Genomic DNA, 24437 nt, shown 5'->3' with positions numbered 1-24437 from the left:
CACTATTCCTTAATAACTCTCAACATCAGTGGCCTCAACTCCCCAATAAAAAGACGTAGATTAACAAACTGGATACACAATGAGGACCCTGCATTCTGCTGCCTACAGGAAACACATCTCAGAGACAAAGAAAGACACTACCTCAGAGTGAAAGGCTGGAAATCAACTTTCCAAGCAAATGGTCGGAAAAAGCAAGCTGGAGTAGCCATTCTAATATCAAATAAAATCAATTTTCAACTAAAAGTCATCAAAAAAGATAAGGAAGGTCACTTCATATTCATCAAAAGAAAAATCCACCAAGATGAACTCTCAATCCTAAATATATATGCCCCAAATACAAGGGCACCTACATAAGTTAAAGAAACCTTACTGAAGCTCAAAACACACATTGCACCTTACACAATAATAGTAGGAGATTTCAACACCCCACTCTCATCAATGGACAGATCATGGAAAAAGAAATTAAACAGAGACGTAGACAAACTAAGAGAAGTCATGAGCCAAATGGACTTAACGGATATTTATAGAACATTCTATCCTAAAGCAAAAAGATATACCTTCTTCTCAGCTCCTCATGGTACTTTCTCCAAAATTGACCATATAAATGGTCAAAAAACAGGCCTCAACAGGTACAGAAAGATAGAAATAATCCCATGCGTGCTATCAGACCACCACGGCCTAAAGCTGGTCTTCAATAACAATAAGGGAAGAATGCCCACATATACATGGAAGTTGAACAATGCTCTACTCAATGATAACCTGGTCAAGGAAGAAATAAAGAAAGAAATTAAAAACTTTTTAGAATTTAATGAAAATGAAGGTACAACATACCCAAACTTATGGGACACAATGAAAGCTGTGCTAAGAGGAAAACTCATAGCTCTGAGTGCCTGCAGAAAGAAACAGGAAAGAGCATATGTCAGCAGCTTGACAGCACACCTAAAAACTCTAGAACAAAAAGAAGCAAATACACCCAGGAGGAGTAGAAGACAGGAAATAATCAAACTCAGAGCTGAAATCAGCCAAGTAGAAACAAAAAGGATCATAGAAAGAATCAACAGAACCAAAAGTTGGTTCTTGGAGAAAATCAACAAGATAGATAAACCCTTAGCCGGACTAACGAGAGGACACAGAGTGTGTTTCCAAATTAACAAAATCAGAAATGAAAAGGGAGACATAACTACAGATTCAGAGGCAATTCAAAAAATCATCAGATCTTACTATAAAAGCCTATATTCAACAAAACTTGAAAATCTGCAGGAAATGGACAATTTCCTAGACAGATACCAGGTACGGAAGTTAAATCAGGATCAGATAAACCAGTTAAACAACCCCATAACACCTAAGGAAATAGAAGCAGTCATTAAAGGTCTTCCAACCAAAAAGAGCCCAGGTCCAGACAGGTTTGGTGCAGAATTCTATCAGACCTTCATAGAAGACCTCATACCAATACTATCCAAACTATTCCACAAAATTGAAACAGATGGACCGCTACCGAATTCCTTCTACGAAGCCACAATTACTCTTATACCTAAACCACACAAAGACCCAACAAAGAAAGAGAACATCAGACCAATTTCCCTTATGAATATCGACGCAAAAATAGTCAAATAAATTCTGGCAAACTGAATCCAAGAGCACATCAAAACAATCATCCACCATGATCAAGTAGGCTTCATCCCAGGCATGCAGGGATGGTTTAATATACGGAAAACCATCAACGTGATCTATTGTATAAACAAATTGAAAGAACAAAACCACATCATCATTTCATTAGACGCTGAGAAAGCATTTGACAAAATTCAACACCCCTTCATGATAAAAGTCCTGGAAAGCATAGGAATTCAAGGCCCATACCTAAACATAGTAAAAGCCATATACAGCAAACCAGTGGCTAACATTAAACTAAATGGAGAGAAACTTGAAGCAATCCCACTAAAATCAGGGACTAAACAAGGCTGCCCACTCTCTCCCTACTTATTCAATATAGTTCTTGAAGTTCTAGCCAGAGCAACAAAAGGAAATCAGATTGGTAAGGAAGAAGTAAAATATCACTATTTGCAGATGATATGATAGTTTATTTAAGTGATCCCAAAAGTTCCACCAGAGAACTACTAAAGCTGATAAACAACTTCAGCAATGTGGCTGGGTATAAAATTAATTCAAATAAATCAGTATCCCTCCTCTACTCAAAAGAGAAACAAGCCGAGAAAGAAATTAGGGAAACGACACCTTTCATAATAGACCTAAACAATATAATGTACCTCGGTGTGACTCTAACCAAGCAAGTGAAAGAACTATGTGATAAGTACTTCAAGCCTCTGAAGAAAAAAACTGAAGAAGACCTCAGAAGATGGAAAGATCTCCCATGCTCATGGATTGGCAGAATTAATATAGTAAAAATGGCCATTTTACCAAAAGCGATCTACAGATTCAATGCAATCCCTATCAAAATACCAATCCAATTCTTCAAAGAGTTAGACATAACAATTTGCAAATTCATCTGGAATAACAAAAAACCCAGGATAGCTAAAACTATTCTCAACAATAAAAGGACTTCAGGGGGAATCACTATCCCTGACCTCAAGCAATATTACAGAGCGATAGTGATAAAAACTGCATGGTATTGGTACAGAGACAGACAGATAAACCAATGGAACAGAATTGAAGACCCAGAAATGAACCCACACACCTATGGGCACCTGAATTTTGACAAAGGAGCCAAAGCCATCAAATGGAAAAAGGATAGCATTTTCAGCAAATGGTGCTGGTTCAACTGGAGGTCAACATGTAGAAGTATGCAAATTGATCCATGCTTATCACCTTGTACAAATCTTAAGTCCAAGTGGATCAAGGACCTCCACATCAAGCCAGATACACTCAAACTAACAGAAGAAAAACTAGGGCAGCATCTCGAACACATGGGCACTGGAAAAAATTTCCTGAACAAAACACCAATGGCTTATGCTCTAAGATCAAGAATCGACAAATGGGATCTCATAAAACTGCAAAGCTTCTGTAAGGCAAAAGACACTGTGGTTAGGACAAAACGAAAAGCAACAGATTTGGAAAAGATCTTTACCAATCCTACAACAGATAGAGGGCTTATATCCAAAATATACAAAGAACTCAAGAAGTTAGACTGGAGGGAGACAAATAACCATATTAAAAAATGGGGTTCAGAACTAAACAAAGAATTCACAGCTGAGGAATGCCGAATGGCTGAGAAACACCTAAAGAAATGTTCAACATCTTTAGTCATAAGGGAAATGCAAATCAAAACAACCCTGAGATTTCACCTCACACCAGTGAGAATGGCTAAGATCAAAAACTCAGGTGACAGCAGATGCTGGCAAGGTTGTGGAGAAAGAGGAACACTCCTCCATTGTTGGTGGGATTGCAGACTGGTAAAACCATTCTGGAAATCAGTCTGGAGGTTCCTCAGAAAATTGGACATTGAAATACCTGAGGATCCAATTATACCTCTCTTGGGCATATACCCACAAGATGCCCCAACATATAAAAAAGACACGTGGTCCACTATGTTCATAGCAGCCTTATTTATGATAGCCAGAAGCTGGAAAGAACCCAGATGCCCTTCAACTGAGGAATGGTTACAGTAAATGTGGTACATCTACACAATGGAATATTACTCAGCTATCAAAAACAATGCCTTTATGAAATTCATAGACAATTGGTTGGAACTGGAAAATATCATCCTGAGTGAGGTAACCCAATCACAGAAAGACACACATGGTATGCACTCATTGATAAGTGGCTATTAGCCCAAATGCTTGAATTACCCTAGATGCATAGAACACATGAAATTCAAGATGGATGATCAAAAAGTAAATGTTTCACTCCTTCTTTAAAAGGGGGAACAAGAATACCCTTGGCAGGGAATAGAGAGGCAAAGATTGGGACGGAGACAGAGGAAACATCCATTCGGAGCCTGCCCCACATGTGGCCCATGCTTGTACTGCCATCCAATTGGATGGGATGGATGAGGCAGGGAGATGCAGGCCGACGGGAGCCTGATGTGGATCTCTCCTGAGAGATGCAGCCAGAGTGCAGCAGGTGCGGAGGTGAATGCCAGCAGCAGACCACTGGGCTGAGAGTAGGACCCCCGTTGAGGGAGTCAGAGGGGGAGCTAGAGGAGCTTGGGGGGGCTCGAGGCTCCTTGTGAACAACAATGCCAAGCAACTAGAGCTTCCAAGGACTGGGCCACTGCCTGGAGACTGTACATGGACTGACCCTGGACTCTTACCTCATAGGTAGCAATGGGTATCTTAGTGGGATCGCCAGTGGGAGGGGAGGCCCTTGGTCCTGCTGGTACTGAACCCCCAGTGAGCGTGATTGTTTGGGGGAGGGCGGCAAGGGGGCAGGGTGGGGAGGGGATCGCCCATAAAGAAGGGGAGGGGGAGGGATTCGGTGGATGTTTGCCCGGAAAAAAACCGGGAAAGGGAATAACATTCGAAGTGTAGATGGGAAATACTCAAGTTAATAAAAAAAAAAGAAAAGAAAAAGAAAGAAAGAAAGAAAGAAAGAAAGAAAGAAAGAAAGAAAGAAAGAAAAGCAAAAAATCCATCAAGAATGAAAGAAAAAAATCAAGAAGAAAGAAATCAAGAAAAAGAAAGAAAAAAGAGAAAGAAGAAAGAAAGAAAGAAAGAAAGAAAGAAAGAAAGAAAGAAAGAAAAGGAATGATTTCAGGGACAGTGTCAAGCGTCTTTAAATAGCTTGACCTCACAACTAAAGACTGTCATTCTCACTCCACATTTAACAGCACTGACCACCAGTTCTCAAGGCTTGGTGATTTGAATTAGAATAACACTTTAGGATCATATGTTTGAATGATTGGTCCCTATGAAGGATTTAAACGGTGTGTTGTTGATGGGTTCAGTGTGTTCTTAGAGGAGATGTGTCATCAAGCGTGGACTTTGAGTCAGAAATTGGCTATGGGGTTGAAAAGACCACATTGGGTTCTCATACTATCTATCTATCTATCTATCTATCTATCTATCTATCTATCTATCTATCTATCTATCCCCCTTCTTTGCCTAAACTTGTTGATCAGATATAAGCTCTCAGTTTCAGCAGTCTCTGCCTGCTTCCCCATTATGCTCCCCACCATGACAGTCATGGACTCACCTTCTGAAACTATAAACCATTCTCATCACATATTTTCTTTCATAAAAAGCATTGGTCGGGATATTTCTTCATAGTAATACAAAAAATAACTAAGACTAGAGGAAAGAAGACTCTGACTGAACCAGGCTATGTCAAAGTCCTTACAGTGATTGTCTTGGGTCCAGGTACAGATAACTATGAATTCCTAAGAAAATTCTACTTCATCATTGTTTCTTCAGTGTGTGTAGGAGGGTCAGAGAACAGTTTCTCCTATGTGGGTCCCAGAGATTGAAACTAAGTCTTCAGTAATGGGAAGAAGCACTTTAACCCACTGAACTATCTTGTTGAGAGTTTTCATTTCATTTTAAATTGTGTATTAAAAGTGGACTGTTCAAATAATCTCTGAAAGACCATTTTCATATTTTGCTATTTTATACATGAATGGGTGAAAAATGGTATTCTGATTATTCCAAGATCAAAATAGCATCACCTCTTAAAAATTCAGGCATATTTTCCTGTAGCATCAAATAGTCACCCAAGATTTAATTCTTATATAAAAACAACTAAGCATATCTATTTCACAAATGGATATAAAAAAGTAGAAAGTATCTGTAAATAAAACCAGTCTGTGTCTGTTTAGTGTTCAGCAACAAGTGATTATATTATCACTCTGATAATATTAAAGAATCTTCTAGAGACCCTTCAGATGAGTTGGTCGTCACCTCTGATGAGAATCGTACAGCTTTTATTCTTTCTTAGATTTTACCTTTGTGTTTCCTGAACATTTGAATTAGCTAATATGTTTGTTGATCTCAGTATGACAAACTACAAACAAAAGAAATTTAATATAGAACATTTTTATTTTGGTTCATAGACTTAAGACATATTAAACATATCAGGTAAGTCATAGCAGTAGGGGCGTGAGGCAGCTGCACAGAGGGCATCTAGTCAGAAAAACAAAAAGATGACTGCTGGTGCTCAGCTGCCTTTCTTCTTTCTATGTCATTTAGGAAAATAGCCCTTGAAAAGTTGCCATCCTTAGTTTTTGTGGGTATTTACACACATACACACACACACACACACACACACACACACACACACTCACACACACACATCTCTTTGCCACAGAAAGTTAGTAAGGCAATTTATTATTGGAGATTAATTATTATGGACTCTGATAGATTTTTTTCACTGGCACTTACTTAAGTCAGCTTGAGCAGAGATAGCTTATCATGGTGCTTTTATACACAGATGTTTGTTATAGATCTGAGAAACTACAATTCCAATATCGTGGTGCTGGTACATTCATCTCCTCCTTCCTATGACTGGCCACTTCTTTCGCTTTCTCACATGACATTTACCCACTGTCTGTCCAGCATTGGTCATGGTTATTTTTGTTGTCAGCTACATCTGGAGTTAACTAAAATCTAAGTGGCTAGGTTTGCCTGTGAGGGGTTTTTCTTAATTAAATCATTTGTAGTGGGAAGGCCCAATTTTAATCAGGATCTTTTGAGGTGAGAAGATCCATATTTAATCTGGGCCACACCATTCACTTGTGACAGTCTACAGAAAAGATGTAGAAGGAAGCTTTGAATCTTTGCCAGCTTGCCCTCATACTGGTGGCAACTCCATCCCATAATTAGTATTTGAGACTTCTTTAAGATTCTGGGGTAAACTGAGATGCCTGGCCTTGTGGACTGAGAAACTACTGAATTCTTAGACTTTAATAGCCATTGTCTGAGTAGCTGGACTACTCAGACTACTCAGCCCCCCCCAACCCCCCACCCCCCCAAAAAAACACTCTGAAAACTTGGACTGTGCTTCTGTAAAAAGTCATTCTTTGAGGAGCGGGACTGCTGTCCTTAAATCACTTTGAAAACTACTGAATTCATGGCTAAATTGCAGCTTGTAAAGCTAAACCACTCTAATAAGTTCTCTATAAAATGTATATGTAAAATTTCTCTCTTTTTGTAAAGATGATGTTACATCAGATTTAATCTTGTTGATAGAACAACTTAACATTAATTTTCTGCTAAAAGTTCTATATAGGCATATGGGTGCTTTGGGGAAGCTTTGGGAGTACTTTGCATCCTCAAACTTATAATCTCCCTGCCTCTGCCTTTCTAATATTAGGATTATAGCCACATTGACCCATGACTTACTCCACATATGATTTTGAGAAAAGTATACTTCAATCTACAGCACTGTCTTATTATAAAGTTTAACAGTTAGTTTCTCTACTCCTCTAATGCTTATACTAAAACAAAGTCTTCAGGTGAGGCTGGAGTAGTCATATGTGAATTTATTCTGCTTAGTTTTATTAGTAGCCTACTGCATAGGGCTTTATGAGAGGTTCTAGAGTTACCCAACTTAATAGAATACCATTTCTACTACTTCATAAGCTAGTAGAGACACATAAGCTAAGTAAAAATTTGAGACTGGTAAATGACACACAGCTAGTTGATAAAGTACTTGCCTTGAAACCATGCGTTTCTTAATTTAATCTCAAAAACCTACTACAAAGAGCAGATGGGTCATGGACACAATGTTGTGCTCTTATAATCTCATTAGGGAAGAAGGAGACAAAGAGAAACCTGGGGCTCACTGCCTAAACATTTCAAGCATTTGTAAGTCTTAGGCCAATAAGAGACATATTTCAAAAAAAAAAAACATAAACAAAATAGAACAAAGCAAAAAAAAAAACTCAAAAAACAAGATAAACAGTGCCTGAGATGCATTCATATTTACACACACACACACACACACACACACACACACACACACACACACACACCACTCACATTCTGCAGGGAAAAAAGAGGAGTGTGAGACTATCATATCTAGAATAGTAAAGTGTTAGGTCATATTTCTATGGTAAAATGAGGGAGATACCCATAAATGACTGCAAAGGCAATTCTAGTAAATTTTGAAATGTTATTGGTTAAAGATATGAATGACAAAGGAAAACAAGAAGCATCTTCATGACCAAAACAAAAAAAAAAAAAAAAAAAAAAAAAAAAAAAAAAAAAAAAAAAAAAAAAAAAAAAGAAAGAAAGAAAAGTGAATGTAACTCAATGTGCCCAGAAATGAACAGATGATCCTGCTGCTTTATGGTCCACAGAAGGCTTGATTTTTTTTTGTAAAACAAACAAACAAAAACGTGAAAAATTCTGTATGTTAATTTTTGAGCTGCTCATAGAGCAAGTAAAGAGTTTTGAGAGCAGCCTGTACTTTCACCTCCTCAATCCCTGTTATCCTATCTGGGAATAAGAAAAGGTTTCCTCATAAAACACAAGGGCAGAATCCTGATCCTGGTCCTAGCTTACTTTGTTTGCTGAGAGTCTCTAGTTCCATGGTTACATTATCTTAAACCTAAAACCAGGGAGCATCCCAAAACCTTCTTCCAGCTTTCACTTTTGACAATGGTAACCTTTCCTACTTAATTCCATTTCTGCTTCTGTAAGTCTGAGACTCAGGAGGCATTTGATGTTCGTCACTTTCTCATGGAACTTCCCATTGCCTTTCTTCTCTGGGCAGAGAGGATGTTTTGCCTCTTGTATTAGTTGTTTATCTCTCTGATAAATACCTGAGAAAACAATTTAAAGGAAGGGTTTACTTTGGCTCACAATTTGAGGGTGGAGTCCACCATGTGTGGGGAAGTCTCTGAAGCAGGAACCTGAGAGGCTCCTAGTCACACTGCATCCAGTCAGGGAGCAAAGAGGGGTGAATGCTGGTGCTCAGATCATTTTCTTCTGTTTTGTATTCCAGGACTACAGCCCATAGAACAGAACAGCCCACACTCAGTGTTGCTCTCCTGCATATGATTTCTCCCAGACATGTGCAAAGGCCTGTCTTCTCTGACTGTAGGTGCGACCTGATAGACGATCCTTTTCTTACTATCACACATCTTCTGGTCCATAATCAAGCTCCCCAAACAGAATATGCATCCTGCCTTCTGGACTATCTACCACTTGCCTTTTGTAAAAAGAAATGGCATAATGTTTATTTTCTTATCTGTCCCTGATATTTGGCGCACTACCAAACATGGCAGATCATCAGCTTCCGTTTGTTGAATGAATGACAAGATGCATATTGGCCTCTTCCTCCTCATACAGTTACTTTAGTCCCTAAATTTTTAATGTTTTCTTATTGATAAACATACCTATCAATTAGTAATCTTAAAGCAGATGACTGTTCTTGCTTTTAGGAATTTATAGTGCATTGAAAGACAAATATCAAAAATGTATACAAAGCCTATGTTATCTCCACAAGGAAAGAATGAATAGTTCCTCCAATCCTAGTGAAAACTATCAAAAGCCCCCCTTTCCTCACCATTCAACTACAACAAAGAAAATAAAGGACTGAGAGTGCAGCTTATGAGGACAGAAAAAGTGTGTTAGTTTTCTTGCAACTGGAGTTGTAGACAATTGTCCACTGTGAAATAGTTTGCTGAGAACTGAACTCTGGTTCATTGAAAGAGCAACACCAACTTTTAACCCTGAGGCATCGCTATACCCTTGCTCTTCCATTTTTAGTAAGAGAGATATCCCAATATCACAGCAATATTGAATGCCCTCAAACAGAATTACTGAAGAGATTTCAGAGAGCACATAGCTGTCATCAGAAACCAGCCAGACCTACCATTACTACAACGCCCATTTCTTAATAATGAAACATCTGCCTTATACATTTCTCTATGCAAAGGAAGACTCACTTTATTCCACAGTTTTTAAGTTACAGTCCATATCGAAGAGACCAAAAACCTGGCAGTAAGCAATTAAATGAAGTGGCAGTGCTTTATTGCTCTGAAGAGATACTATGTCCAAGACAAGTCATATGAAGGAAAGAATGTAATTGTTTGCTCACAGTATCAGAGTCCATTATCATGACAAAGAACATGGCAGCAAGTATGGTGCTGAAGAAGTAGCTGAGAACTTTATATCTTGATCTGTAGTCAGAGAGATGTGTGTGTGTGTGTGTGTGTGAGAGAGAGAGAGAGAGAGAGAGAGAGAGAGAGAGAGAGAGAGAGAGAGAGAGAATTTCTATTAAAATCAAGTTTCCTATTTGGACATGGAGATATATGTTCTGAGCCATTATTGCTGGAACTCTAAAGGCAGTGAATGTGTGGACTAAACCAAACAAAAATGCCCCTTTCCTGAGGAGTATTTTGTGAAAATATAGGTTACAACAAGCTATCACTGTCTACCCTTCTGATTAAAGTTCAAACTTATTCTAAAGACCTGTTACTATTTTGTGGAAAGGCTGGGGTTCCAGGATACTAACAAAATGAGAGTCTCAGGGTCAGAGTCGGGGAAAGGAATGGAGAGACATTGGAGTAAATATACCTGTAGAAGTCTAGTTCTAGTGTTCTAGATTTATATGTGTGTGTGTGTGTGTGTGTGCGTATGCATGCATATTTGATAGATACAAATAACAAATGAATGCTAAACACAAAAGTAGATAAGGAAAGTTTATTGACAGATAAATGTGATTGTTAGGGAAATGTAGATCATAAGTGAATCAGACAATGAAAGTAAAAAAAAAACAAGCAATCAAACAAACAAAAAAGCAAAACAAGACTAGAGGCAGAAAAATAGAGGGTCAGAATTAAGGAGGTCATTTAGATGTGAAGTACCTGAGCAAACACCAATGTTACCTCAACTCAGTATATGGGAAATGCAAGCCTCTGAACTAAGAAGCATTAGCAAAGGTGGGACTATACTCTTTATAGAAAGAGAGTATACTTGGATGGGGCATGCATTTCTCTTTTCTTATCCCCTTTTTTCTAACTCCTTTAGTGTGAGTACATTTTAAAAGACCCATTTTACCTAAAATTCAGAGTGTTATAAATAGATGAAAAGGAGACAGAGATTTTTTTCGTATTTCCAATCTAAAAAGTTCTCTAGGGGATAGAGTCACAGCTCTCTGCCCATAGTCCCTGGAAAGAAAGTCTTTGATGCTCATTTGAGTTGTCCTAATTAGGCTCTATCACTACCTATGGTTCTTGAAATCCTGATTCAAATTACTCAGAATAAACCACCAACTGTTGTCTGTATATATATATATATATATATATATATATATATATATATTTAAATGGATTCAGACAGCAGGTTGAAGACACATTTGTTGTAGTTTTAGAGTAAAAAAAACAAAGCAGGCAACCTGTGGTGAAGCTGAAGGTCTTTGCACATCCCAGAAAGAGGAAGATGAACAAAGGGAGGGAGACAGTTATCTTTTCTGAATCAGAATTTTAAAAAATATCTAAGTTCAATAAAGGAGGTACTCATGAAGCCAAGAGTGAAGTGTGTGAAGCAGCAATTCTGTAGAGAAACAGAAATAATGGAATGTATATATTTAATCTTGCATTTATTCAAATGGATTGCAAGCAGCATGGAGTTGGTGTCCAACCATGGCCATTTGATTGCTGGGTGCATTGAGAAGCAAATATTGCTCATTTTATAAAGTTCTATACCTCATCAGTTCCAATCTGAATGTGAAGGGGTAGAGATCCCTGGAGAATCAGTGGTCTTCGGTCCAGAGGGTCAAATCTGAGAAACTTAAGTCTGATGTTGATGGCAGCAGAGGCATGTCCTCTCACCCTGCAAACATGAAAGCAGGCACAGAGCATCATTGATGTTTTTCCTTTGTGTTTGAGCTACTTGAAAGCACAGATCATTCTGCAGAAACTCTTCCTTGAGTTATTCCTTCTTAGAAATATCCTCACAGTCCCTGCCCAGATCCTATTACATGAACAATCAAGATAAAAATATTGGGGGTTGGGGATTTAGTTCAGTGGTAGAGCGCTTGCCTAGCAAGCGCAAGGCCCTGGGTTCGGTCCCCAGCTCCGGAAAAAAAAAATACTGGAGCAAGGGTGCTATTCTCTAAGAGTATGAGAATGTTCAGTCTCATAGCAATCACATATAAGGATTTTTTGATCAATGTCTAAACAAATGTGGTAGAAACATAGCAAAGAAATTGCACTCAAAGCAGCAAGGTACAAGCAGTGTGTAAAAACAAATACATTGGGGAAGGGATTCCTGAGGCCTAAGAATGCCTATCTCAATGAGGAGTTCATTATACTACCATCTGATTATATCTTCTATAAAACCATGTTCATTTTCCTCATTATCATGGGTCTTTAGTAAAGGGGGTTATCATCCTGACCAAACTACTTGAAATGGGGGTTGCTTATGATTAACTGTGCATCAGAGTTATATTCTAATTGCTGTAATGAAAGTAAGGTCCAGTTAAAGCAGTTTATGGGAGTTTATTCAGTATCAGAAAAAAGAATCCATCATGGGGAAAGAATGCCGGCAGGCATAGAAGGCATAAAAGCAGAATCAGAAGGCAGGTTTTCACATTGCATTGATATCCAGGAAACAGAGTATGAATAGGAAATGTAGCTCATTTATAAAGTCACAAGACCCACTTCCTCCATCAAGTTTCCACCCCCAAAAGTTTCAAAACCTTCCCAAACAGTGCCCAAAAACATGAGCTTTGGACAAATATTTCACATTTAACCCACCACACCATGGGATCACAAATTCCTTTTTTAGATTTATTTATTTATATAATGTATGAATACTCTATCTGCATATAACTCTGCATGTCTGAAAATGGCATCAGATCCCATTATACATGATTGTGAGCCACAACATGGTTGCTGGGAATTGTGAGCAATGGTTTTTGATATTTCTGCCTTCCTTAAAAGTTGGTATTTTACCAGGGACACAAGAAGGAGATTTTAAAACAAAAGGAGGAAGGGGTTCATGTTCAGTGAGCTTTTGGCTTGTGAATTTCTAATTAGTTATCTAATAGAGTCACATCTGGTACTTGGACTTCCTCCTTTCTGTCTCTGGCATCAAGAAGGAATATGAGGATATTTCTAAGAATTTTCCCTAGTTGGATAATGTATATAACTATTATCCACTTCTTCCAATTGTAGAAAAGTATTTGTCACTGGGAATCTGGTTGCTTGAACTTATTTAGACACATGGAAGGAATGATCACTGTATAATATGTACATGGAATTAGCCATGTGACTAGGCCCCATCCTATTTAGTCCTTTTCCTTAGAGGATATACAGTGTGCTGAACAGGAAGCTTGAAAACTCAACATAGCAGCCACAGACTTCAGATTTAAGCATAAACATTCTGGCTCTAACAATCAAAATGAGAAATGCATATAAGGAGGATAAGTACAGAAATAAGCAAACCACAAATAGGATTAAATATTTTCAGGGGTGCCAGAAGAGAATGCATGCTGGTAAACAGCCTGAAAACAGTAGGTTTAGACAGGAGTTGAAAAGATAATGATGTTTCTTTGTTAAAGGCATGTTGGACAGCCCTATGCATGGAGCTTACCACCCATGATACACTGTGTATTCAGCACAGAATGGCTTGTTTTCTAAACCTGTGCTAGACTTATTATGCTTTCAGGATAGTTATTAAAACACTTAAGTTAATTTTTTATTGAATTTTTAATAATTTACTTATGGGGCCTGAAAAATGGCCCCAGGGGCTAAGGGTATGGGCTACTCTTCAAGGGGACAATGGTACTATTTCTAGTATACACACCGCAGCTTCCAAATATCTGTATTTCTGGTCCTGGGGCATTTGACCCTTTTCTGACCATTATGGACACTAAACACAGATATGGTTCATAGACATACTCTGTAGGCACAGCATCCATACACATAAATACATAAACATTTTTTAAAAAAATTATTTGTGTGTGTATGTGTATGTGTATGTGTGTGTGTGTCTGTCTATCTGTCTGTGTGTCTGTGTGTGTATGCATGTGTGCATGCAGATGCATGAACATGTCATTGTAAGTTTGGCTACCTGTGCAAACAGGTGCAATGCTACACATGTGGGAATCAGAGAGACATTTTCTAACGGGTACTGTGTCCATTCTCCTTGTTGTTCCTGGTGTTCCTCATGACCAGCCTGGCTATCCACAGGCTTATGGATGATTCTTTCTCTGAAATTGAGAATCTCTGGCCAGATGCTATGGTCTCATACACATGCAACCAAATGTATTCTTATACATTGGTTCTGGATAAAACCCAAAGCAGGTTGCAATCTTTTGCTGCAAGCACTCTTTCCCTTTGAGCTATTAGCTAAAATTAATCTTGATTTCCCACTAAGGATTATCAGTTTCTGTTCAAGCACAAACTCTAAAATATTAGAACTATGAAGGCAAAGATACAGAGTAGACCCTTAACATCAGTCTCCATGTACTCTCACAGCTTCCTCTTCAGTCAGTCTCCTTCCATTCCAGTCTCCTCCTCTTCTATCACACTTTTCTCCCACCCCTTCTGTCTTGCCCAGTGACAGGCCTCATTCTATCTTGTACCTTCCTTCAGCTGTATGATATCATCCTACGAATAGTTTCTGGTTGCCCCAAAAACTAGAGCGTCTTCACATAGACCGAAGTTATGTGACCTTACCTTCAAGTTATTTCAGGTTGGTCTACAACCTATAGCTGGGCAAATTGAGATAGTCAGGGCTTGATGTTCTCAGGGTTGGGGGTTGAGGGAGACAAGGGGAGAAAGAAAAGAAGGTAGAGAGAGGAAAATGATGTCTGGGGTTAAGAGTCAAGAATGTATGGACCCAGGACTAGCCAACATGGGCTATTGATAGGAAACATTTCCATAGCATAGAGAGTATGTATATGCCCAGGATTAGTGTGGAAAATGTCTGATTATACACATAAAGGTTATGGGTTTCTTTTATCCAGGAGCTGAATGACCAAAAACTGGGGAGAAGGCCCTGAACAGCATTAAATACAACACCTATTATGTACACTATGTATTCACCTGCCTTGCGTCATAATAACTATTCATTATATCTTGCCTGCTACTCAGGTTTTTTTGAACTCACTCAATTTTTTTTTCTTATCCCAGTTCAATCTATAATCTTTCTTTTAGTTCTCTAAATTGAGCCTCCCTACACTCCAGGAGGGTGGTTAAAATTTCATTTTTATTGTACTCCCTTTAAATGCCTATAAGGATTGCCTCCTGGCAAAGCCTTTCCTCCAAGAATTGTAAATTACAAGCCACTGAGGACTCCTGGGAGGATAAAGGAAGTGCATGATATTTCTGAGATATTATGGATTTCACTGAAAGGTTCTCATAGATAAAGCAAATATTTCTATAAGAGGACCATAAGAACTATAAGGGAGAAAGTTAAAGGAGGAGCCCTTTCAACTGGATAAGGTGAGGATAAAAATATGAGAGGAGAGAGATATAGTTTAATGGTTAAGACCACCTGATATTCTCACAGGAACCAGGTTTATTTTCTAGCAATTATATAGTAGTGCATCAATAACTCCAGTTCTTGGGAATTCAACAACTTCTTCTGACCTCTAAGAGTACCAGGCATGTACATGATGCACTTGCCAAGTGCTGGAAAATCATTTCATACACACAAAACAAATAAATCTTTAAAACAATTATATAAAACATCAGAAGACATATGAGTGTTATTATATATGACTATAATCTCAGCCTTCCAGGCAGCTGCAATAGAATCTTGAGTTTGAGACCAGCATAAGTCATATAATAAGATCCTATATCCAAAAAATTGGGTTCCAGAAAGGTATCTATGTGAATGAAGCACTTGTCTCAAAAGTTTGAAGACTAGGATAGGATCCAAGAAACCACTTAAAGCTGGAGAAACAGCACATCTGAATCCCAGCACTCTACAAGGAGACTGAAGGATTAGACAGGAGAATCCCCAAAAGACACTGAACCATCTAGTGTGGTGTTAACATGGGTAAAAAAGCAAGAAACCCTGTCTCAGACAAAGAGAAAAGTGAGGTTGAACACTGAGGTTGATCTCTGAACTCCACACATGTGCCAGAATGGTATATACCCACATACAATCAAACACACACACACACACACACACACACACACACACACACACACACACACAGTGGAGCAAACCACAAACCCAATTTATAAAAGTTATTAGTTGACAAAATAATTAGAAATTGATGTACTTCTCTGGGGATAGGTAGGAGTACTTATGAGGGCATATTAAATGAAAAGAAGTGTCTGTGTGTGAGATGTGTCATGAATAAAGTTAGCAACACCCTTCATTATAGAATTTCTGTTCAGAAAACGTGTATCTGGAAATTGGTTTGCCTTTTTGTAAGTTTTTTTTCCACTTAACTCCTGGTCACTGCACCCCTCCTAGTCACCCCTTCTCACAACCATTTCTCCAGCCCTCTTTCATTTCTCCTTTAAGTGAGTGGGGACACCTCTGGGTATTCCCCAACCGTGGCATATCAAGTCTCTTCCCAAATAGGAATATACTCTCCTACTGAAACCAGACAAAGTAACCCATGTAGAAGAATATATTCTATGGACAGGCAAAATCACTTTTGGCATAGTCCCTGCTCCAATTGTTTGAAATCCACCTGAAGACCAAGTTGTGCATCTGTTACATATGTGCTTCAAGACCTTGGTCATGTGTATGTATGCTCTTTGGTTGATGTTTTACTGTTTGAGAGCCACAAGAGTACAGGATCTTTGACTCTGTTGGCCTTCCTTTGGAGTTTCTACCACCTTTGAGGCTCAGAATCTTCCCTCCTATTCTTCCATAAGATTCACAAAGCTCCATCCACTCTTTGGCTGTGGGTGTCTGCATCTGAGTGAGCTGCTGGGTGGAGCCTCTCAGAAGAAAACCAAGTTAGATTCCTGTCTGTAAGCATAACTGGGAATAATTTTGTCATTTCAATTCCTGATACAATTGGTCTTGCCCATGGGATAGGTCTCAAGTTGGGCCAGTTATAGCTGGCTATTATTCCAGTCTTTGCTCCATCTACTATCTCTACATTTCTTGAAGTCAGCATTTCCTGGTGCTTTGCTGTTGCTAACATTTCACTAGGAATTCTGTCAGGCTATAGTAGAGGTAGGTAGTATTTTCATGTTCCATATCTCCAATGCTGTGAGCTACCTCTAAGTCACCACCATTGATTTTCGGGTGCCTCTTTTGTTCCAGGTCTCTGCACACCTCGGAAATGCCTCCTATCTCCTCAATCCCAGTCAGTTGATGATTTCCTTAAATTCTCATGTCCACCTGGCCATGTCTCCCTGTTTCTCCACATATCTAATCAGAACCTCCCCATCACCCTTTACATCCCCTGTCCCACCCATATCCCTCCTTCAATCTCCTTCTTATAAATATTTTATTCCCCATTCTGAGTGGGATCAAAGCAACCTTATTTGGGCCTTTCTTCTTGTTTGGCTTCTTTGGGTCCTTGGAGTGTACCATAGGTATACTGTTTCTTATCGCTGATATCTACTTATAAGTGAGTACACACCGTACATGTCCTTTTGGGGCTGGATTACCTCAGAAGGCAGATATTCTCAAGTCCCATCCATTTAACTGAAAATTCATGATGTGATGGTTTTTAGTAACTAAATAATATCCTATTGCATAGATGTCCCATATATTCTTTATCCCTTCTTCAGGTGAGGGACATCTATGTTATTTCCAGTTGCTGGCCATTATGAATAAAATTGCTATGAACATAGTTGAGCAAGTGTCTTTCTGACATGTTGGATTACCATTTGGGTTTATGCTCAGGAGTGGTATAGCTAGGTCTTGAGGTTGAACTATTCTCAGTCTTTGTGAAACTGCTTAATTGATTTACAAAGTAGTAGTACAAGTTTGCACTCCCACAGGCAAAGGAAAATTGTTCTCCTTGCTCCATATCCTCCCTAGCATTTTTTAAAACTTAAGTTTTTGATCTTAGCCCTTCTGACGTATGTTAAATGGATTATTGGATTTTTTTGATTTGCATTTCTCTGGTGACTAAGAACTTTAAATATTTCTTTAAGTGTTTCTTGAACACTTGAGATTCTTTTGTTGAGAATTCTGTTTAGTTCTGCACCACAATTTTTACCTGAGTTATTTGGATTGTGAGTGTTTAATGTCTTGAGTACTTCATAAATTTTGGACATTAGCCTTTGGGCTGAGTGGGGTTGGTGAAAAACCTTTGCCTTATGGAACGTTTTCAGTTTTATGAGTTCCCATCTCTTAATTGTTGAGCTTAGAAACTTAGCCACTGGTGTTCCGTTGAGGAAATTATCTGTCATACCAGTGTTTTCAAGGCTATTTCCCACCTTCTTTCTATGAAGTTAATGTATCTGGTTTTATGTTGAGGTTTTTGATCCACTTAGACTTGAGTTTTGTACAGGGTGATAAATATGGATCTATTTGCATTCTTTCACATGTAGACATCCAGCTAGACCAGCGGCATTGGTTGAAGATACTTTCTTTCCTTTCCTTTCTTTTTCTTTTGTGTTTTCTTTTCACTTTACAGTTTTAGCTTCCTAATCAAAAATCAAGTATCCATAGGTGTATAGCTTTATTTCTTCGTGTTTAGATCCAATTCCATTAATCAGTGTAACTTTTCTGCACCATTACCATGCAGTTTTTAATCACTATTGTTGTAAAGTATAGCTTGAGGTCAGGGATAGTGATTCTTCCCAAAGTTCTTTTATTGTCAGGATTTCTTTGGCTATCCTGGCATTTATTTCCCATATGTAGTTGAGAATGACTCTATCAAGGTTTACGAAAAAATTTGTTGGAATTTTGATGGGGATTGCATTAAATCTTTTGATTGCTTTTGATAAGATGTCCATAGTCATAAAATATACCATTTTTTCCAATTCAAGCATATATTTCTTTGAGAATGTTGCTTTGTTCAACCCTTCAACAACTTTGGTTTCTGGAGTTTAAAGAGCTGAAAAAACAGCAGCTTTAGAAAGAAAATGTGAATAGCATGCTAATTTGCTTCCTTTATGATGCCTTTCTTTCTAAGTTGGGACCTTACTCTGTAGTTTAGGTTGCCCTTCAAATCAATATCCTCTTACCTCAGTTGGCAGAATGGTGGGAATACAAGAATGCACTAACTAGTGCCTCAAACCCATGTAAAGGTGAAAGAAAAAATAATTTATAGAAATAATATAATTATTTATAAATAATTTATATAAAAACTTTTTAGAGACTCCTCTAATATACATAAATCTCTCTCTCTCTCTCTCACACACACACACACACACACACACACACACACACACACACAAAGAGCTAATTCTTTATTTCCCTATTCAGTCACAGATGTTTAAGGGTAAAATTACAGGGGCTAGAATACATATATCATCAAGTCTGAGCTTCCAAAAAATGACCAGAGTTGAATGCATGAAGCATTTCTCATTCAAAGCTTTATTCAGAATTTTATGTAATATTTTAAAAATGCTGAGTTAATGTCTCACTGCAAAAGCAGCAAACCTTCCTGGCATTAGGTAGATTTCCTTTCTACTTTCTACCTTCTTGACTGCAAATTACACTGGCTAATTCTGACTATTTCTCATCAGATATTACTTCATCCATGTATAAGAAATAATGACTCTGATTGTGTTACTCTAGAGAAGAAAAGAAATCTTCAGCATTCATTTAAAATTCAGTCCTTCGGTTATGGCCTAATACATGCATGAATCATACAGAAAGGGGCTTCCTGTGTTAAAAGTATTCTCTGCCTATTTTGTTCTTTCAATTCTTAGTTACGTGGTGTGTGTGTGTGCGTGTGTGTGTGTGTGTGTGTGTGTGTGTGTGAGAGAGAGAGAGAGAAGTAGAGAGAGAGAGAGAGAGAGAGAGAGAGAGAGAGAGAGAGAGAGAGAGAGAGAAACAGAAGGAAAGACATGGTGACAAGACTTCTACAATGCATGGGTACCCAAAGGACATCTTAGTAGTGTCATTTTTTCTTCTTTCACCTTTACAAGGGGTTTGAGGATTATTTTAGTTGGCTATAATGTTTAATTTGATATATCCTGGAAATTATCTGAAAATACCATGTTCACTGAGCGACTGCCAAACAGAGTGACAGTTTAGGATATCTGTGCAGAAATGTCTTGATTGCTAATTGAATGAGTATAAATGCTGTGTGGACATAGTGGTCCACAGAAACAGTGGATGCCTGCATCTAGCTGGCTGGCTATGCAGAACAAATTGGTGAGTTCTAGGACCATCCCAGATATAAGCCCTCAATGAATAAGGGTGGGAAACAATAAATTTTCCCAATGTCAACTGTCAACTGTGGTTGTTCACAGAAATGTATATGCACACAACACACACACACACACACACACACACACACACACGAGTGCAAACACACACACACACAACCATCAAAGAAGAAAGATGAAGTTCCCAGGAAATGTTAGGGGTCTCATACTTACCTTCTCCCAAATTTTATACTTATTCTTCAGAGTGGCATACCAGCCTTTCCTCTGGGAGGTACTAACCTCACAGTAGTTATGTAGCTCACTGGTCTTAGAAAGTGAGCTCCCGGGATCATCTGTAAAGGATAAAGTGTTATCCAGGAGCAGGAATAAAGACCGTGGCCCAGTCATGAAAACATAGACTTTTACCACTAAATCCTGTAGAGCATTATGTCACCTTTCTGGACTTCTCTTTTCTGTGTAGGAAGGGCACTGAACTCAAGAAATGGAGAAATACCAAAGGCTTTCTTCCATTATTCTACCTTTAGTGATAAGCACATTTAGGACAGAGGTTTGTCTCCATGGTTTTAGTATAGATAAAATTTCTTTGTTCATTAGGAAAGGAAGAAATTAATCATTGTTTCTAGGTCTAGGTAGCAGGAAGATTTAAAATCATAATTCCAAATATTGGCCTATACTTAAAAAGTCATAAATTTTTGGTGAAGTTATTAAGCTCAGAAATATTTGAGTAAATGTGCTGGCTCATTCCCAAAAAAGGGAGAGGCAATAAGTGCCAGGGCTTCAAGTCTCAGGAAAGGTGAGGCAGTGAATAGAGAAAATGATGTTCGGATATTCTCTGAACCTTTGGTAGGACCTCAGTACTGAGGTGGCAATAGCAAGCAGATTGAGAAAGAAAGGAGATGGTGAAAGGAACCAGGATCAAGTATGTGGGAAGACAGGAGAGAGAACTAGATGACCAGGAAACTAAAAGGAAATATGTTCTCTTCACTCTACAGGGCCACCCTAGACACCTCATGGTTTGAATTCCCTTTCTACCCAGTGGAGGACCCCAGACACATTTGTTCATATGTTGACTCTTGCACCTAACTTAAAAAACCTACTCTTATTCCTAAATGTACAATTTCAGTGTCCTCTATTGCACTCTAAGCATATACATCACCTCTTTTATTACCCTTATATCATTTGTAACTATGGCAGTGATACTAACTCAACTCATTGAAATAAGGTATTGTTTTTCCTAAAAATGCTCTAGACTTAGCCTTGGAAATCTCAGAGCACAGCAGTTTAACTGTCACTGATAGAGACTTACTCTTTTTTTAATTGGTTATTTTATTTATTTGCATTTCAAATGTTCCCATTTCCAGTATGCCCTCTTCAAACCCTCCATTCCATCCCCACCTTCCTTATAGCCTTAGTCTTTTCTTCCTTTCATATTTATAAAAGTTATAAGCTTTAATCTTAAAAATATTTAAAGAATTATATATAAAAATCATTATGATCTAGAGATCCACTATAAAATATATTATATAATATACATAGTAATACCCTGGTGATAATTAGCATTGATTGACAAATTGATTGGATCTAGAATCACTTTGGAGACAAACTTCCTTGCATTCCTATAAGGGAGATATACACTAAGTAGGGAACACCTACCTCAACGATGTGGGATACTAAGTCATACACTGGTATCTGAGCTGAATCAAACAGATGTTCTCCTTTTTTGACCATAGATTCAAAGTGACTAGTCATGTCAAACTTCTCCCCACTTTATTCTCCTAGTTTTCCTGTACTATATCCTTAAACTGTTAGCTAAATTTATTCTCTCCTTCCTTCAAAGTTGTCATTATCATAGCGAGTAAGAAAGTAGCTAAAGACAACTATAATGTGCATGTAAAACTTTTAAGATAAGGCATTCATTCATTCAATGCAGTGATTAACAGAAACACAATATAGAAAGCAATGCCAAACTAAAACCCCAAATCATCAGACCCTAAAAAGGAAAATATAAAATAATTTGAGCTAATAGATATGCCTATTGCTTTACTGCAGGATAACATACGATAAGGTGTACATATATCCAAAATTATTACTCCATGTAATCATATACTATCAACTATGCATTACTGAATATGTGTACCTGTATATAATGGAGAAAGAGGGAGAGAGAAATCATAGTTATCTCCAATGTCACTCTGCTCTAAGCCATCATCATTTTCACTATAAAAGTGTTTTTGTTTTATCTCCTGTTGTTTTGGATGGAAGTATCAATCTGGAAGTCAGAAACATCCATTTAAAGTTTAAATTAGACAATGGCTGCATCATTTTGGCAGCAGCTCTTGAAGTGTCAAAGGAAAACGTTCTTCTTTGTTGCCAGGATTCCCTGAGGGCTCTCACATCTCATCCATCACTGCTCTGTCCCTCTGTCCAACTTCACTGTTCTACAAACTCCTGCAAACAGCCAACCATTTCTCTAATATCCCAGCTGAAGTCAGAGTCATCTCTCATACTTCAACCATTTTCTGCGAAGCTCTGTGATCAGAGATGCATCTAGATGGAAAAAGTGTTACTAGATCTTATTTAGCCTCTTCCCACAGAACCCGCTCTTGACTGCAGAGACTCAGGAGGAAGAGTGATGGTTAAGAAGGATCGCAATACTAACTGATGAGTGCAATACTCAGCTGCATGTTGCCAATTGCTAATACCCCAGTGACTATACAGATGAAAGTCATAATTATCAGTGGAATCTAGCCCGTGCAACTTGACCCTCAATCCAGGAGATATGATTTCTGAAACTCCATCTAATCTGTGTATATGCTTAGTTAGTGTTAAATTAAAGTACAAACTGAGAGATAAGGAGGTGGCTCAGTAGGTGAAGTATTATACAAAAGTGAGGACCAGAGTTCAGAAGCCAGTGGCCAAGAGAAGCAATAAATTCAGCAGTGTACATGTGTAATGAGAGTGGCTTTTTTAATTTGAAAGAACATGTGTTGTTTTCTCCACATTTTTTAAAGTAATTTTAATTTTAAAGAATTTTATACATAAGTTCTGTTTTTATAACATTTGTGTACCACATTTTCTTCAGTTCCATCTTCCCTTGATGACCACTCCCTCTCAACTTTATGATCTACTCTCCTTTAATTATTAATTAGTATTATCATATATACAGTCACATATAATTGGCTAGATTTATAGTATTGGGTATGGATTCCCCTTTATTGAGAAAGCTTTTTCACCAACTTTGTGGATATTAGTTACCCATGAAATATAAGTTCTGTATAAGTGTGAACACCCTTAGATGTATGTTGCTGTGCTACTCATTGTGTTTCATACCATTTAGAACTGGGTAGGGCTTTTAATTGGTTTGTTCCCTTGGCAGTTTGCCTAACAACTTTGGATGTAGTGAGAGCTAGTTTACGAAGAGAAACCTTCCAGGTCAAGTCCAGCTTTAATCCTAAAATTCCCTTGTCTGACATGTGCAATCCCAGCATTCAAGTGGTGAAACAATAGCTCCAAAGCTCATGGGCAAGTTATTCTGACAGAAACACTATTGTACGAAGAGAGATCTACCTGCAACAGGTAGAGATTGAGGATGAACATCTGAGATGGTCCCATTCCACATGTTAATTGTGTCATCTATAAATGTCTATACATGTGTGCATGAATGCATGTGTGCATACACACACACACACACACACACACACACACACACACACACCACAAGTGATAAAGAAAAAAAAGAGGTACTTTCTAGTTTAAAGTACCCCATTAGTGAATACTTAATTCTTCAAAATATTTTTTTTCAGTTTGAGACTATCATTTCATACTTGACCATTTGAGCTAGAGAACAATGAGAAAGGAAGCTTTTCCCTTGTGGCAGAAGCCCTTGTTTTCATTTGAAGGTAACTACTGTCTATGATGTGACTATTTACAATTTCTAGCTCTCTGGCCTTTATTTCACATCTGAAAGCTGTAGGTTGGCATGAATTGATTTCTGAGAAGCCTTGGAGTTTAAATTATTTAATCAGAACCATAGAAAGGATTTAGCTCTCCCATATGAGGGAATATTATAAAACTCATAAACCGTCTAAAGTGTTAACTCATTTATTAGGGCTGTGAGTTGACTTTTATTTGAAGAACAATTGCTTAGGGAGAAAAATAAATTCTTAAAAGGGAACTGGCAGATAATTTCTGAATGTACTTGCTGTATAGCACTATGTGTATGTGCAGGTATTTACTTCCCATAAAATGAGAAGTGCCATATAAG

This window comes from Rattus rattus, chromosome 10, assembly GCF_011064425.1.
Source record: "Rattus rattus isolate New Zealand chromosome 10, Rrattus_CSIRO_v1, whole genome shotgun sequence".
In the NCBI taxonomy this organism is placed as follows: Eukaryota; Metazoa; Chordata; class Mammalia; order Rodentia; family Muridae; genus Rattus; species Rattus rattus.
Note: the sequence above shows the minus strand (reverse complement) of the source record.